Here is a 15,357-nt window from a genome sequence, read left to right as displayed (position 1 = left end):
CATGCCAAAGCCTTCAGAGGTTGTAATCTCTTCCGACATTGACCCAACAGTCTGTTCATCTCAGCTTCCAAACTCTCATGGGTATATCCAACATATATGCCTAAATATTTATATATATTAACTCTCTCTATATTTTTATCGTTTATTTTCAAAACAATGGGGCTCCGACTTCTACATTCAAACTTAGTTTTGTTTTCATTAACCACCAATCCCATATGGTGACACAGGTTTCCGAAATTGTCCAACACTGTTTGAACCTTTGAAATATCTTTGCCCTGAAACAAAATATTATCGGCATATATAATCGGAGTTACCCCATTTGAGTATCTCTCAGATGCTATCTTATTCATTAGTACATTAAACAGGGTGGGACTCAACACTCCTCCCTGAGGTGTGCCGAGTTCAAAAGACCTCACACCTGACATACAACCTTGATACCACACCTGAGCCTTCCTTTCGTAAAGATAATCCCCTATCCAGCGCAATAATTTCCCTTTAACACCAAGACTAGCTAATTCATATAAAATAACCTCTTTGTTGGCTTTATCAAAAGCTCCTTGTAAATCAATGAAAATTCTATAATAATCATTTTCATTAGCTAGACATTTAATAATACAATCAGAGGTACTTTTTCCTTTGAGGAACCCGAACAAATTACTAGACAGCTGATCACCTATTATATATAAAAGTCTATTTAAAATGATCCTCTCCATCATTTTACAAAAACACGAGGTTAAAGACACAGGTCTGTACTCTCCATTGGCTTTAGGGATAGGGATGATCATAGTTTTTTCCATTTACTGGGAATACTGCCCTCTTTATAACTAATATTAAAGAGGTCTAAAAGTGGGCTTTTCGTCATAGTGGCAAGTTCATTAAGTATTTCATAAGTTACTCCATCCTCCCCAGGTGCGGTAGATTTCCCAACTTTAATCGCCGTTATTAGTTCTTCTCTGGTAATACCTGTGTGTTATGATCTCAGCCTGCAGGAGAAACGAGTCTCCCTCCTTGAGAGTTATTCAGCAAGCCTGACCAGATTAGAAGGTCTAGCAAATATTGAGGTGATGACCCATATGTAAAATGGCTGGTTGGATATGTGTAACAGTTTGAGATTATGGGCAATGCAGAAGAAAATAGATAAATGACTGGCTAGGAGATGTGGACATTTTGCTGGAGGCGTGAGGCTCGCTTCTGGAGGACCTTGACCTCACTTGAGTGCCAGACATCGCAGGGGGAAGCCGCGCTCCGTTGAGCTCCCGTCAGAAGGGAACCCCTAGTGATATATCTCGAAGAGAAGAGAAGTGTGTAGACGTGCCAGCTGTGGAACTGAGCTGGGAACGTGGTCTCAAGTCCTGGTCGAAGAAGAGAATATCAAGCCCGCCAGGGACATTATTGTGGGCCGTGGGAGCGCCCTGACCAGACGCCGTCAGAGGGAAAGCGCCCTCGACCAATTAATCTGTGGTAAGCACGATATACGCCAGTTCATAGTGATTGCTTGTAGTTGGTCGTGTGCCCAGCGACAGTAGCAATGTTTATTTATAAGTTAGACATGTTTTAATAAGGCAGAAAGCCTGAAATAGGAGAGTGAAGAGGGAGGAGCACGGAGCGACGTCCACCCCCTCTGAGCGCTGGCGGACGACTGAGGGAGCCTGGCTCCGGATGGAGGAAGACCCTCCCAGCGAGTGAGGACCGCCGCCAGGCGAGGTGGAGTATGGACCCGCCCAAAACGGGGGAGTCCACTCTCACTGTATGTAGAGGACAGATAGAGGTTTGAGGCAAACATATTGTGCGGTTATTTTTGTTTATGTGTTAAAGGGGAACATTTTATTGGAGTGTCGATGGGTTGCAGGTTTGTTCTTTGGGGAAGAAGTTGCTGAGAACTTCGAAGCCAGCAGATGATGTAGCTGATGAGACTCCAAGGTAGTGGAGCAGAGGACCTCGAGCTGTGAGGAGAAGCAGCAGTGAAGAGGAGTGTCACGTGCTTCTGTAGAGGTGGTGTAGCAGCCAAGAGAGCTGTGGAAGAACCTAACAGAAGGGTGAAGCACCGTAGTTGCACAAGGAAACTTCATGATAGCAGCCGGGAGGAGCTGCAGAGGATCTTGGTAGTGAAGCCCGGAAGAACCTAAGGATATTAGGGTTGTGAACTTCCAGAGGTGGAAGGGGAAGTTCTGGTGGATTACTAGTAGGGAGTTGATAGTGTTTGGTTGTCTTTAGCGTGCAAGACGCAGTGAGAGGTGAGTGACTGTTGGCATTCTTATGTCAAGGAGTTTTTTATACTGAAGTATCAATGAACATTTATACTGGTATATGTTATTGCATTCAAAGGCTGATTTTCTATATATACATTATCTTGCTGATAGTGCAACAGTGTATGTAGGCTTGACCAACTTGAGGAGGTTAATAGTATCAGGTGGTGAACCAGGAGATAGGATACCACTGGATAAGCTGATAATAGAGTTCTGATGGTGTTGGAGTGCAACCTGATTGTGATTATCGAGTATAGGATTCATTATTATTATATGTGTGTATGTATCGTGTATGTGCTTTGTCCAGTAAATGTGTCACAATTTGCTGGTGTTTGCCCTTGTCCTAGTGAGGCTTCCCAGGAGGTAGTAAAGAAGGAGAGAGAAAGAACCAAGAACCACTGCTGTGGACAGGGTAAGAGGTAATACTAGTAAGTCATAGGGGATTGAGATCATATCTCATAAGGAGAGAGTGGGGAGTCACAGCGGCTCAAGTGGGTGTGTGCACGTGACAACGAGGCTAAGTGTTGGAGCCGCATCCCCTAAGCGTGTGACGTTGAGCCCCTCTCCAAGAGCCAGAAGCGCCAAGGGTGATCTCCTAGTATAGGCACTCTGCCGAGTTGTGGGTTGGGTTGTCCATAGAGAAGGATCAACGACGACAACACCAACCAACCCACAGTCTATAATAAATTGGGGGCCTGTGTCCGGGAGAGTGAACTGACACACCCACACCCTGTCCAAGAGTGGATTTGTACACCCTTGCTGAAATAGATAAACTGTGTGAACGCAGGTGTATACTCTCTCTCGGGAAGACTCACAGGACAAAGATGGATAAGGTGCAAGCGTTTGTGGAGTCAGGCAAGCCTGAGGATTTAGAAGGTTGCACGAGGGATCAATTGAAACAAATAGCAGAAAAATGTGGCATCAGGTTGAAAGCATCTAAAGTAGCTGGGATGAAGGATGAGATCCTGAGGCAGTTAAGAGCCAAAAATGAAGCGGCAGAGCAAGGAGCCCAAAAAGGAGCTGAAAGTGGAAAGGAGGATGATGGGCAGGATGAAGTGAGATCCCAGGGATCGAGTAGGAGCAGCAAGAGTAGCCGCAGTAGTAGGAATAGCCGAAATAGGAGCTTGGAGAGATTCCAGTTAGAGCTCCAGATCCAACAACAGCGTGAGGAGAGACAGTTCCAGCTGGAAAAGATGAAATTAGAACTCCAGATGAAAAATGAAGCCGAGAAGGAAAAAGAGAAAACCAGGCTGGAAGTAGAAAAAGAGAAAACCAGGCTGGAAGTAGAAAAAGAGAAAACCAGGTTGGAAGTAGAAAAAGAGAAAACCAGAGTAAGGGAACTGGAGTTGGAACAAGAAAAAGAAAAAGCCCAGGTCGAAAAAGAAAAAGAGAGAACAAAACAAATGCAGATAGAAGCGAATAGAACCTTGGCTGAGCAAAGGATTGAACATGGGTTGCCAGAGAGCACCACCCAGTTATCACACCCACCAGATGTTAGGGTTAGGGAGAAGGACATTCCCTTGTTTGTTCCCGAAGAGGCAGAGAGCTTTTTCGAGCACTTTGAAAAAGTAGCCAGCATCAAGGAGTGGCCACAGGAGGAATGGGCCCAGCTGGTCCAGTTAAGATTGACCGGTGCAGCCAGGGAGGCATACACCCAATTGTCGCTGGAAGAGTGCCAGGATTATGCCACAGTAAAGAGCAGCATATTGCGCTCGTTTCAGTTAACCCCAGAAGCTTATAGAAAGCGCTTCAGAGAGATGAGCAAAGTTGGAGCATGTACGTTTGCTGAGACAGCAAGAGATCTGGAAAGACGATTCCAGAAGTGGATTGAGGCTGCTGGAGTTGGATCTTATGCTGACCTGAAGCAACTGATGGTCATGGAGAAGTTCTTGGAGATGATGCATCCCAAAACAAAGTTCAAGATCCAAGAAGCAGGGATAATGGAGGTGAAAGATGCCGCAGATAGGGCGGATATGATTACTGAAGCATACAAGAGCTTAAGGGAGAACAGAGTGAGAAGCGAGGCGAGACGCAGCAATGGCAGATCCAATGGAGTCTGGGGAGGAAGAAATTATGAGAGACCCAGGAGAGTCTGGGGTGAGAAAAATTTTGATAAATGGGCAGATAAAAGTAAGTACCCAAAAACTCAGAAGAGTAGGTCGCGCACTTCATCTGAAAGTGAAGATGGAGGAGCCAAACGAGAAACTATTCGTGATCCAGGGAATCAAGAGTCCAGTAAAGCCCCACAGAGTACAAATAGTGTGCCTGGCCCGAGGAACTCTCATGTGAGTGGACAAAGTCAGAGCCGCTTTGGTACGTATAGGAGAGATTTCTCCCAGATGAGATGTTACAATTGTAACGGATTGGGTCACGTGATGCGAGATTGTCGGCAGGGCAAGAGAGTTGTGACCCTGGCCATGTGTGACCCCCGAGGTAAATATACTAATGTGTTCCGAGACAAACCACAGAGAGCGAACTTAGTGAACGAGAGGTATAGGCCGTTCATGAGTAAAGGTTGGATCAGTATAAGAGGCCAACCTGAGGTAGAAGTTGGTATCTTAAGAGATACCGGAGCTAATCAGAGCTTGATTACGAGAAGCCTGATTGGGAATGATCGACGGTTAGCTGGCAGGAGTAAGATGAGGGTATATGGGTTATTGTCGGAGAGTGACATGCCCGTTTGTACTGTCCAGCTAAGGTCGGAATATGTGTCGGCGGAGGTGATGTTGGGAGTGTGCCCCGACATACCTATTCCAGGAGTCCAAGTGATCCTGGGGAATGACTTGTGCGGGACAAAGGTGTTGCCGAGAGTCGTAGCGGAGACTGTGCCAGAGGAGTGCCCAGAAGGCCACTGCACGGGTGGGACACCTGAGAGTGTGAACCTGACTGACATCCGAGGAGATGAGTCAGGAGACCGCCAAGCCATTGAAAACCCTGTCTCGGTAGTGATGAAGGCAGAGGTGGCCGACGAGGGAGACGCTGGAGAAGATGAGACAGTGTCGATTAAACCGGTGGAAGATATCGATGTAGATATAGCATGGCTATTTGATGAAGGTCCAGCCCAGGAAAATGAAGTCTCGGTGAGGTCAAAAGTGAAGATGGCCCAGCCGAAGAAGAATACTGTGGAGAGAGTTGACCTGAGTAAAGCCCAGACTGCTGAAATTAAGGGTCGGAAGGTGAATGCAACTGTGCTGAGTAGGAATGAGGAAAGATGTGGACAGACTGAGGACGGAAGTAGAACGTCAAGTTGTCCACGAGCACAGAGGCATCTGGATAGTAGAGTTAAGTTGTTTGAGGTGTCAGGAGTTGATATGTTTCACAGAAAACGTGGAGGAGAGATAGTGAAGAAGAGTAGTAGCCGAGAATATGAAAGGAGAAGAGACAGTATGTGTGGAGAGATGCTTACGAGCACTCTGGGAGAGGTAGAGCGACATGTATGGTCGAGTGCTGTTGGCTGTAGTACAGAGCTCGAAGAAACTTTTAGGGGACGAAGAAGAGTTGAAGGAGAAGAAATGGAGTTGTATAGAGGTGAGAGGTGTGAGAAGAGGATGATGATGCAAGCATGGATGAATAGAAGAAAGCCGAGGACTCGATGGAGGTCAAACAGGATGAGCTCTCGGATAAAGGAGGAGACGAAAGGGAGGATCGTCGGTGAAGACGAGGGAGTGAAGTATGATGACAGGAGGCGAAAGTATAATGGCAGTAGATGGAAGTATGAAGATGACAGAGGAGGTACAGACAGTAGATGTCTGACTCTGGACGAGAAGAGAAGAAGACGAGGAAACGGAGGGTGGAGACAATAAGTAGAGTGGAACGATGGAGTGCAGGCGTCCAAGGAGGACAGCCTAGCCAAGAGGTGCCAGAGAAGTCAAATCGTTTATGAGAAGATCGTGTTTCTGGAGAGTTGTGAGCCAGATGTTGCAAGGTGCAACGAATTAATTGTAGACTCCTAAGAGAGTATATGGGGTGAAGAACGAGACAGTGTAGTGGCGGATGTATTATCCCGAGCTTTGCCACTGGAATAACTCTCAAAAATAAGGGGAGGGGAGTGTTATGATCTCAGCCTGCAGGAGAAACGAGTCTCCCTCCTTGAGAGTTATTCAGCAAGCCTGACCAGATTAGAAGGTCTAGCAAATATTGAGGTGATGACCCATATGTAAAATGGCTGGTTGGATATGTGTAACAGTTTGAGATTATGGGCAATGCAGAAGAAAATAGATAAATGACTGGCTAGGAGATGTGGACATTTTGCTGGAGGCGTGAGGCTCGCTTCTGGAGGACCTTGACCTCACTTGAGTGCCAGACATCGCAGGGGGAAGCCGCGCTCCGTTGAGCTCCCGTCAGAAGGGAACCCCTAGTGATATATCTCGAAGAGAAGAGAAGTGTGTAGACGTGCCAGCTGTGGAACTGAGCTGGGAACGTTGTGGTCTCAAGTCCTGGTCGAAGAAGAGAATATCAAGCCCGCCAGGGACATTATTGTGGGCCGTGGGAGCGCCCTGACCAGACGCCGTCAGAGGGAAAGCGCCCTCGACCAATTAATCTGTGGTAAGCACGATATACGCCAGTTCATAGTGATTGCTTGTAGTTGGTCGTGTGCCCAGCGACAGTAGCAATGTTTATTTATAAGTTAGACATGTTTTAATAAGGCAGAAAGCCTGAAATAGGAGAGTGAAGAGGGAGGAGCACGGAGCGACGTCCACCCCCTCTGAGCGCTGGCGGACGACTGAGGGAGCCTGGCTCCGGATGGAGGAAGACCCTCCCAGCGAGTGAGGACCGCCGCCAGGCGAGGTGGAGTATGGACCCGCCCAAAACGGGGGAGTCCACTCTCACTGTATGTAGAGGACAGATAGAGGTTTGAGGCAAGCATATTGTGTGGTTATTTTTGTTTATGTGTTAAAGGGGAACATTTTATTGGAGTGTCGATGGGTTGCAGGTTTGTTCTTTGGGGAAGAAGTTGCTGAGAACTTCGAAGCCAGCAGATGATGTAGCTGATGAGACTCCAAGGTAGTGGAGCAGAGGACCTCGAGCTGTGAGGAGAAGCAGCAGTGAAGAGGAGTGTCACGTGCTTCTGTAGAGGTGGTGTAGCAGCCAAGAGAGCTGTGGAAGAACCTAACAGAAGGGTGAAGCACCGTAGTTGCACAAGGAAACTTCATGATAGCAGCCGGGAGGAGCTGCAGAGGATCCTGGTAGTGAAGCCCGGAAGAACCTAAGGATATTAGGGTTGTGAACTTCCAGAGGTGGAAGGGGAAGTTCTGGTGGATTACTAGTAGGGAGTTGATAGTGTTTGGTTGTCTTTAGCGTGCAAGACGCAGTGAGAGGTGAGTGACTGTTGGCATTCTTATGTCAAGGAGTTTTTTATACTGAAGTATCAATGAACATTTATACTGGTATATGTTATTTCATTCAAATGCTGATTTTCTATATATACATTATCTTGCTGATAGTGCAACAGTGTATGTAGGCTTGACCAACTTGAGGAGGTTAATAGTATCAGGTGGTGAACCAGGAGATAGGATACCACTGGATAAGCTGATAATAGAGTTCTGATGGTGTTGGAGTGCAACCTGATTGTGATTATCGAGTATAGGATTCATTATTATTATATGTGTGTATGTATCGTGTATGTGCTTTGTCCAGTAAATGTGTCACAATTTGCTGGTGTTTGCCCTTGTCCTAGTGAGGCTTCCCAGGAGGTAGTAAAGAAGGAGAGAGAAAGAACCAAGAACCACTGCTGTGGACAGGGTAAGAGGTAATACTAGTAAGTCATAGGGGATTGAGATCATATCTCATAAGGAGAGAGTGGGGAGTCACAGCGGCTCAAGTGGGTGTGTGCACGTGACAACGAGGCTAAGTGTTGGAGCCGCATCCCCTAAGCGTGTGACGTTGAGCCCCTCTCCAAGAGCCAGAAGCGCCAAGGGTGATCTCCTAGTATAGGCACTCTGCCGAGTTGTGGGTTGGGTTGTCCATAGAGAAGGATCAACGACGACAACACCAACCAACCCACAGTCTATAATACTGTGCAAGTGACATCACCACTGTTACCTGCTATAAGTATAAAATCCTTTCTTAGATCTTTCCAAGAATCTAATGACTCTCTCGTTACAGCGGGTAATGAACTAAGTTTGGCAGCTTCCGCCCATTTATTTACGAGCCCATTTGCAATTCCTTGCGGGTCTGGATGTGCAACAAAATTGTGCTTTTTACCCCTTATTTTATTTACGTCTTGCCAGATTTCCTTCAAGTTTCTGTTACTCCCAACTTTCTCTGCAAATTCCTGCCAATACTTGCTCCTAATTTCCTTTCTCTTCTCCCCACACAGCCTAGCAACTGCCAGTAAAGCATTCTTCCCTTCCTCAGTCCTACCATTCCTATTCCAATCCCTGTGAGCTCTCCTCATTGTTAATGTCCACCCCTTAAGCATCTTGTCCTGTGTATAATTTTCTTTTCTGGGGGGATGCCTTTTTATACTAGATGGTTTCCGGTTCAATGTTGCATTAAATACATCTACCTCCTTAATTAAATCTTCATAAAATGCTTCTGCCGAAACCGGCTTATAAGTATCATACCAAGACTTAATATGGCCGACAAGCCCCCTTAATTCTCCCTCATTAAACTTTAACCTTTTCCTCTGAAGGCAGGCATGCTTTTTATCTAGTTTAAGCTGTATTTGTAATGCAAAATGATCACTTAGCATTTCATCCACAGTAAGACAATTCCCCTCTATGCCCTCAGCATTTATTAAACAAGCATAATCTAATCTCCCTCCCCTCAAATGAGTAGGAGAGGGCTCGCCCAGCAGTTGAACATCTTCATGTTCCTGCAAAAACTGGTACCATCTGCAACCATTCCTATTTGCTTTACCCCTTGATCCTAAAGCTGGATGTCTGGCATTAAAATCCCCTACCACAAGTGTATCTTCAGAAAAGAAGGAATCTGGCAAGTATCGTAAATCAAGGGAGCTATCAGAGATGTATAGATTAATGAAATTTAACTCTCGGTCCTTTAATTGTATCCGCAAGCTAATACTTTCAATACCTCTATATCTCTGAGGGATTCCAGTTATCTCGGCAGGTATGGTACTTTTGACATAACATGAGACCCCCCTAGTTCCTCCATCAGCATATAAGTGAAAGCCTCTATAGCCATTTAGCCTCAGTATGCTACCATCCCTATCCCCAGTTTCCTGGAGTGCTACTATGTCAATATTCTCTCTAAGAGTATAATAGTGTACATCCACCGCTCTAGTTTTTAATCCATTAATGTTCCAAGATAATATTCTCAATTTACTTTCATCCATGATTAATAATAAAACTACCTTTGCCCTGTCCGTCACATTCCATGAGATACAAGAGTACCTTAGAAACTTCCTTCCAACACCGTAACATTTTTTCTTTCTCCTCACCTTCACAACTACAACAACATCGAAGGTAATATTTTTCATATCTATTTTCTTTGTTATTTCTGTAACCCGTTTTACTTTAACCGTTCTTTCACCATTTGTCACAACAGGAGGTTGAACACCGCTAACACTACTAGAAAGTGTATTCTCCTGACTATCCTCTATCATCGTTACCTCATGCACATCATTACTTTCTTCTACGCACGTTTCACTTTCCATTTCACGTCTCGGTTTACTTTCAATTACACGTCCTGTTTCACCACCATCTTTACCCCGTCCACCTTCCATAGCCAATTTTTCCAATGCCTCAATCCTCTTATCTAGTTTTTTTAGATACTCCAAAATTTGATTACCAACCTCAGAGGTGACCATATTGTCCTGAACCTTGTCGTCACAAGGTTTCAGTTTTTCCACTGCATGATGTACTTTCCCTAAGCTCGCCTTTACTTTCTCCGTCCCTTTTTCCCACACATTGATCATAGGGGCTGCCGTTGGCTTCCAACTGTTTCCTCCATGTTCCTCTTGCACAATTTTTCCTTGCTGCGAGGATACATCTATCCTGCTTGTAGGACCCGTTCTAGTCTCTTTCAGATGAGGCTTCATGGGGCATAGAGAGGAACCAGCATTGTGGCTGCCTCGACAGTTGCAACAAAATGGGATGATTTTTTCACTTCTTTCAATCTTGACTCTACACTCTCGCGAGTCGTGATTTTTCCCACAATACCGACACCTGGGGTCAAACTGGCATTTCCATGCCATATGTCCCCAACGTGAACACTTCATGCACAGTATGGGCTCCTCAACGTATTTTGCAACGTTCCTATAGCCTAGTCCTTGCACAAAAATTTTCTCCGGCGCCTCACCCTTTACCAAGGCAACAACCTGGCTTCGTTTGTCACCACGAACACTGTTCCTCTTGGCCCAGACAACATTATCATTGTTAAGAAGAAGTCAGTCAGGATCCAAATAAGTTGGAAACTTGAAAACTATGATCTTTGTGTGCAACATACCTTCTTCTGGAGGAACCATCACTACATTCTCAAATCCAACCGTCGTGAGGCGTTCCACGGCCTGTTCAGTCCCAACTGTTATGTAGGGCCGGTGAAGACCCTCCTTGAAAAGTGGTTCGTATTCCAAACATTGTTTAGCCAAACGTACCGTCCACTCTAGCTTTTGGTGGAAATTCAATTGGCATGTTGTAGGGAACAACAGCCTCTTCCTTCTTGTCTTGTCTTGAGTCTTGCCGAGTAGGGTCTCATTCTTTGGTCTCTTTGCAATCTCATCGTCACTCTCACTGTCTCGCTGTCTGTTATTATTTCTCCGTTTCTTTTTGTTCACTACTAATTCAAACGGTCGATTATCATCTTGTCTGTCCTCCTCACTACCACTTGGGCATACCGCCTCAGCCATTTCTTCGACGTTGTCAATAATCGAGAACAAATGCACAATATCCTGTATCACCACGTGCAAAAAACGAAGAGTGTGGGGCAATCCTCCACCTCCCACCAATCAGCGGACGCCAAGAGCGCCAACCTAGCGACCGCACACAACCGTGGTCTGGATACAACTGCCCCCAAATTAAGGGCAACATTAAGATAACATGGAGCACTATCTCCCAAATATTGGGTTCAAAAAAGATTTTAAATAAAAATCCAATTCTCCTGTCCAATGACGATGGTGTGCTTTCGGCCTCAGACACTGCTATTGAATTCAATAGGTTCTTTTCATCCATTGGTACATCCCTTGCTCATGATATTCCATCCTCACTCACTAATATTAAAGACTACCTTACAGTAACTATCCTGAGTCGCTGTACTTATCTAGTTGTGTTTGCGGGGGTTGAGCTCTGGCTCTTTGGTCCCGCCTCTCAACCGTCAATCAACAGGTGTACAGGTTCCTGAGCCTATTGGGCTCTATATCATATCTACACTTGAAGCTGTGTATGGAGTCAGCCTCCACCACATCACTTCCTTCCTGTACCTACCTCCCGCTGATTCCTCTGATGTTAATTCAAATTCAAAATTCAAAATTCAAATGTTTATTCAAGTAAAGTACATACATACAAGGTGTGATACAAACATTGATGGATTTATAGATAGAGCTAGTACATACAATGCCTAAAGCCACTATTACGCAAAGCGTTTCGGGCAGGAAAAACACTAAGACTAAAACTTAATACTAATTGAGATTAAAGTATAAACTGTGTTGAGAAAATATAAAAATAAAAAAGGGGGAACATGGTAGAAAAATAGCAAATACTGTATACAATTTGGTCGACAAACCGCATTGTTTAAAATAACAGACATGGGTTGACATTTACGGGTAAGGTAGGTTACATGGAGTTAATTAGGTAGTACTTAGTTTTTATCTTAAACTGGTTGAGAGATGTACAGTCTTTAACATGATTGGGAAGGTCATTCCACATTCTGGGTCCCTTGATTTGTAGAGCATTTCTAGTTTGATTAAGACGTACTCTTGGAATGTCAAATAGGTATTTGTTTCTGGTGTGGTGCTCATGGGTTCTATTACGGTCAGGATTGACATTACAGTCCAGCATTTATATATATAAAATACATATGAGAGAGGATGTGCAGTGACTTAATACCTAACATATTCAGAGATTTCAACTCTGCTCTCATCTCTCTATATTATGCACTAATCTATCCCTATCTTAATTATGGTATCTTTGCATGGGGTTCAACCACTGCAAACCACCTCAAGTCCATCATCACCCAGCAAAAATCTGCTATCAGAATAATAACAAATTCTGCTTTCAGACAACACTCAGCCCCTTTGTTTAACTCCCTAAACATGCTAAACATAATCTCACTCCACAAATTCTCTTGTGTCAACTACATTTACAAAACCCTGTTCTTAAATGCAAATCCTGCTCTTAAACTCTCCCTGGACAGATGTAATAGGACCCATTATCACCACACCAGAAATAAATATATCTTTGATATCCCCAGAGTCAAACTTAATCTGTGCAAACACTCTATGCAAATAAAGGGACTCAGTCTATGGAACTCACTCCCTATTGAATTGAAAAGCTGTCCAACTTTTGCGTCATTCAAAAACAATACTAAAAAGTACCTAATTTCACCTTCATAGTTTTTTACCTTTTGCTTTAAAATTGCACTGTATTTTTTATAAGTTTGGCAGGATTGATATAGGTCTGAAGTTGTTAACATCAGTGAGATCACCACATTTGTGGACAGGGGTTACTCTCGCTTTTTTTTTTAGAATATCTGGAAAGGTTTGGAGTTCAAGTGACTTGTTGAAGAGCAATGCAATAGCAGGAGCTAAAGATCTGGAGTTTTTTTTTGTAAATAAGAGTTGGTATCTCCTGAAGGGCGTTAGACTTGGTTTTAAGAGAAAGGATTATCTCATTAACATCAGTAGAATTAGCGGGCGTTAGGTACAGAGACTGTGGATAGTTACCAGTAAGATAGTCCTGAACATCAGTACTGGAAGATGGAATATCATTTGCAAGGGATGACCCAATGGATGAGAAGAACCTATTGAACTCAATAACCGTATGAGAGGCTGTAAGCTGACCATCGTTATTGGACAGGAGTATTGGTTTGTTATTTAAAATCTTCTTTGATCCCAATATTTGTGAAAGTATGCTCCATGTTTTCTTAATGTTGCACTTCGTTTGGGTAAATTTATCTTCGTAGTATTTAATTTTGGCTCTTCTAATTACTTTAGATAGCAATGATGAGTAATTCTTTGAAAGCTCTTTGGAGACGATTCCTAACCTATACTTCTTCTCAAGGTCAAGTTTTTTATTAATGGATTTAAGTATTCCCTTTGTAAGCCAAGGATTGTTTAGCCTTTTCGTTTTGACTTGTTTTGTAAGCATAGGACAGTGGGTGTTATAAAGGCTGAGAGTTTTTTGAAGAAAAGATTGCACTGCTAGTTTGATGTCCCCTACGTTACCTAACTCGGTCTCCCAGTTGACATTAGCAGCAGCAGCTATAAAAGTGCCTATAGCAGTTTCATTGTGGAGCCTAAAGCTTATCTCCCTTGTCTCTAGAGGTGGTTTGTTAATGTTAGTTAAGAGAAATGTGGGGTAATGGTCTGTAGTGATATCGGTGATTATCCCTGAAGTAAGCGGAGAGGTTATGTTTGTCCAGATGTGATCAAGAGCCGTGGCAGTACTATCAGTGATTCTAGTAGATCTAGTGATTAAGGGTATGAGGAAACAGGAATTCATACAGTTGAGGAAGCTGGCAGTAGGAGGGTTATCAGGCTCGCAGAGGTAAACGTTAAAGTCACCATATACTCTCCAAAAGGGTCTCTAGATTTAATTACTTTTAAGCAAGTCATTTCTTGGTGGTAGTAAAGAGAAGTACCACCACCTCTTTGTACAGGACAACAGTTGTGAATAACTGAGTAGTTAGGTATGTTGAAGAGTTGAGTAGTGTCCTCTTTTAACCACTTTTCAGTAAACGTATTAAAAGAGAATTTGTTGTCAACTGAATCAGGGCATTAACATCATCAAAGTGTTTGCTTAGAGATCTTACATTCAAGTTAATTACAGAAACATTGTGATTACGTGTTAAAACATTGTTCACATCATGTGCTGTATAATACCTGCAATTTTGATCATTAAAGTGATGAGTGTCATAGATACTAGATAAGAGGTTAAAGTCTGGGTCTATAATAGGTTGCATAAGAGGGCTGTTTAACAGAAAAAGCCAAAAAAGATAATTATAAAAAACTAGATATGAAAAAAATAATATAAAACTATACTCAAAAGGAGGTGGGAGCTGCCTCGAATGGGCCAATAAGCCTTCGGCAGTTGCCTTATTCTCATGTTCTTATGTTCATAATTTGGCAAAGGTTGGAAGTTATCGATGTCTTCTATTGGTGTGAGGATAATGAGAAAATTAATGAGTGGAAATGGACTCAGGATGGCAAAGATGAGGAGTTGTGTTGAAGGTGGTATCAAAGTATAGCTGTTTAATGAAAAGTTTGAGGTTTAGTCCAGAGACGGAGATTGTGAGTCGAAGTATGTTTGGAAGTTAGTCGCAATTCAGATAGGTTAGGGTAGATTATGGTAGGGGAAGTTAGAGTACATTAAGTAACATGGTGTTAATGTGTATAAGGTTAGATTGGGTAGGTTGGTTGAAGATGGGCTGTTATGTTGTCGTATTTCGAATTATTACGTCTGGGATGTGATCACATCGGTCGTCTTTGACGTGCCAGTAGTACACCGTGCTGAATATCTGGGAGTGGTTGGAGGATGTGTCGTGAGTGTAGTTTATGTGGTTTTTCAGTCAAAGTGTCAGGTCGTTGGGAGGTTTGTACAGCTTGGGAGTTTCTTACTCGTGGTGCTGGTGGTTGGGGGTTTGTGGCAAGTCAGCCTGGGGAGTGACTTGGGTAAGGCTTGCTGCGAAGTCATTTAGGAAGTTTTCCATCATCAGTTCAAACGATGTGTTTCCAGCAATGGAAGCTGTATTAGGGCGGATGTCATTTTCTGTAGATGTCGGTGGGGTGTCTGTTGGGTCAGCCTCGGGGAATTGGTTGATTACGTTTGTAAAAAAAAAAAATTGTTAGGAGTCGGTCCAGCATATTTTCCAGTTCATTTTTTATTGCGAGTGACAAGAGTCTCAACAAGAACGGGACATAGTTGTACGTTTTGTGGAAGAGGATTGGACTCTGGGGGTACAGGATTGTCAGTGACAGACATAACAGGTACTCGCA

The sequence above is a fragment of the Procambarus clarkii genome, chromosome 62, assembly GCF_040958095.1.
Source record: "Procambarus clarkii isolate CNS0578487 chromosome 62, FALCON_Pclarkii_2.0, whole genome shotgun sequence".
Classification (NCBI taxonomy): domain Eukaryota; kingdom Metazoa; phylum Arthropoda; class Malacostraca; order Decapoda; family Cambaridae; genus Procambarus; species Procambarus clarkii.
This window is presented reverse-complemented; position numbering follows the sequence as displayed.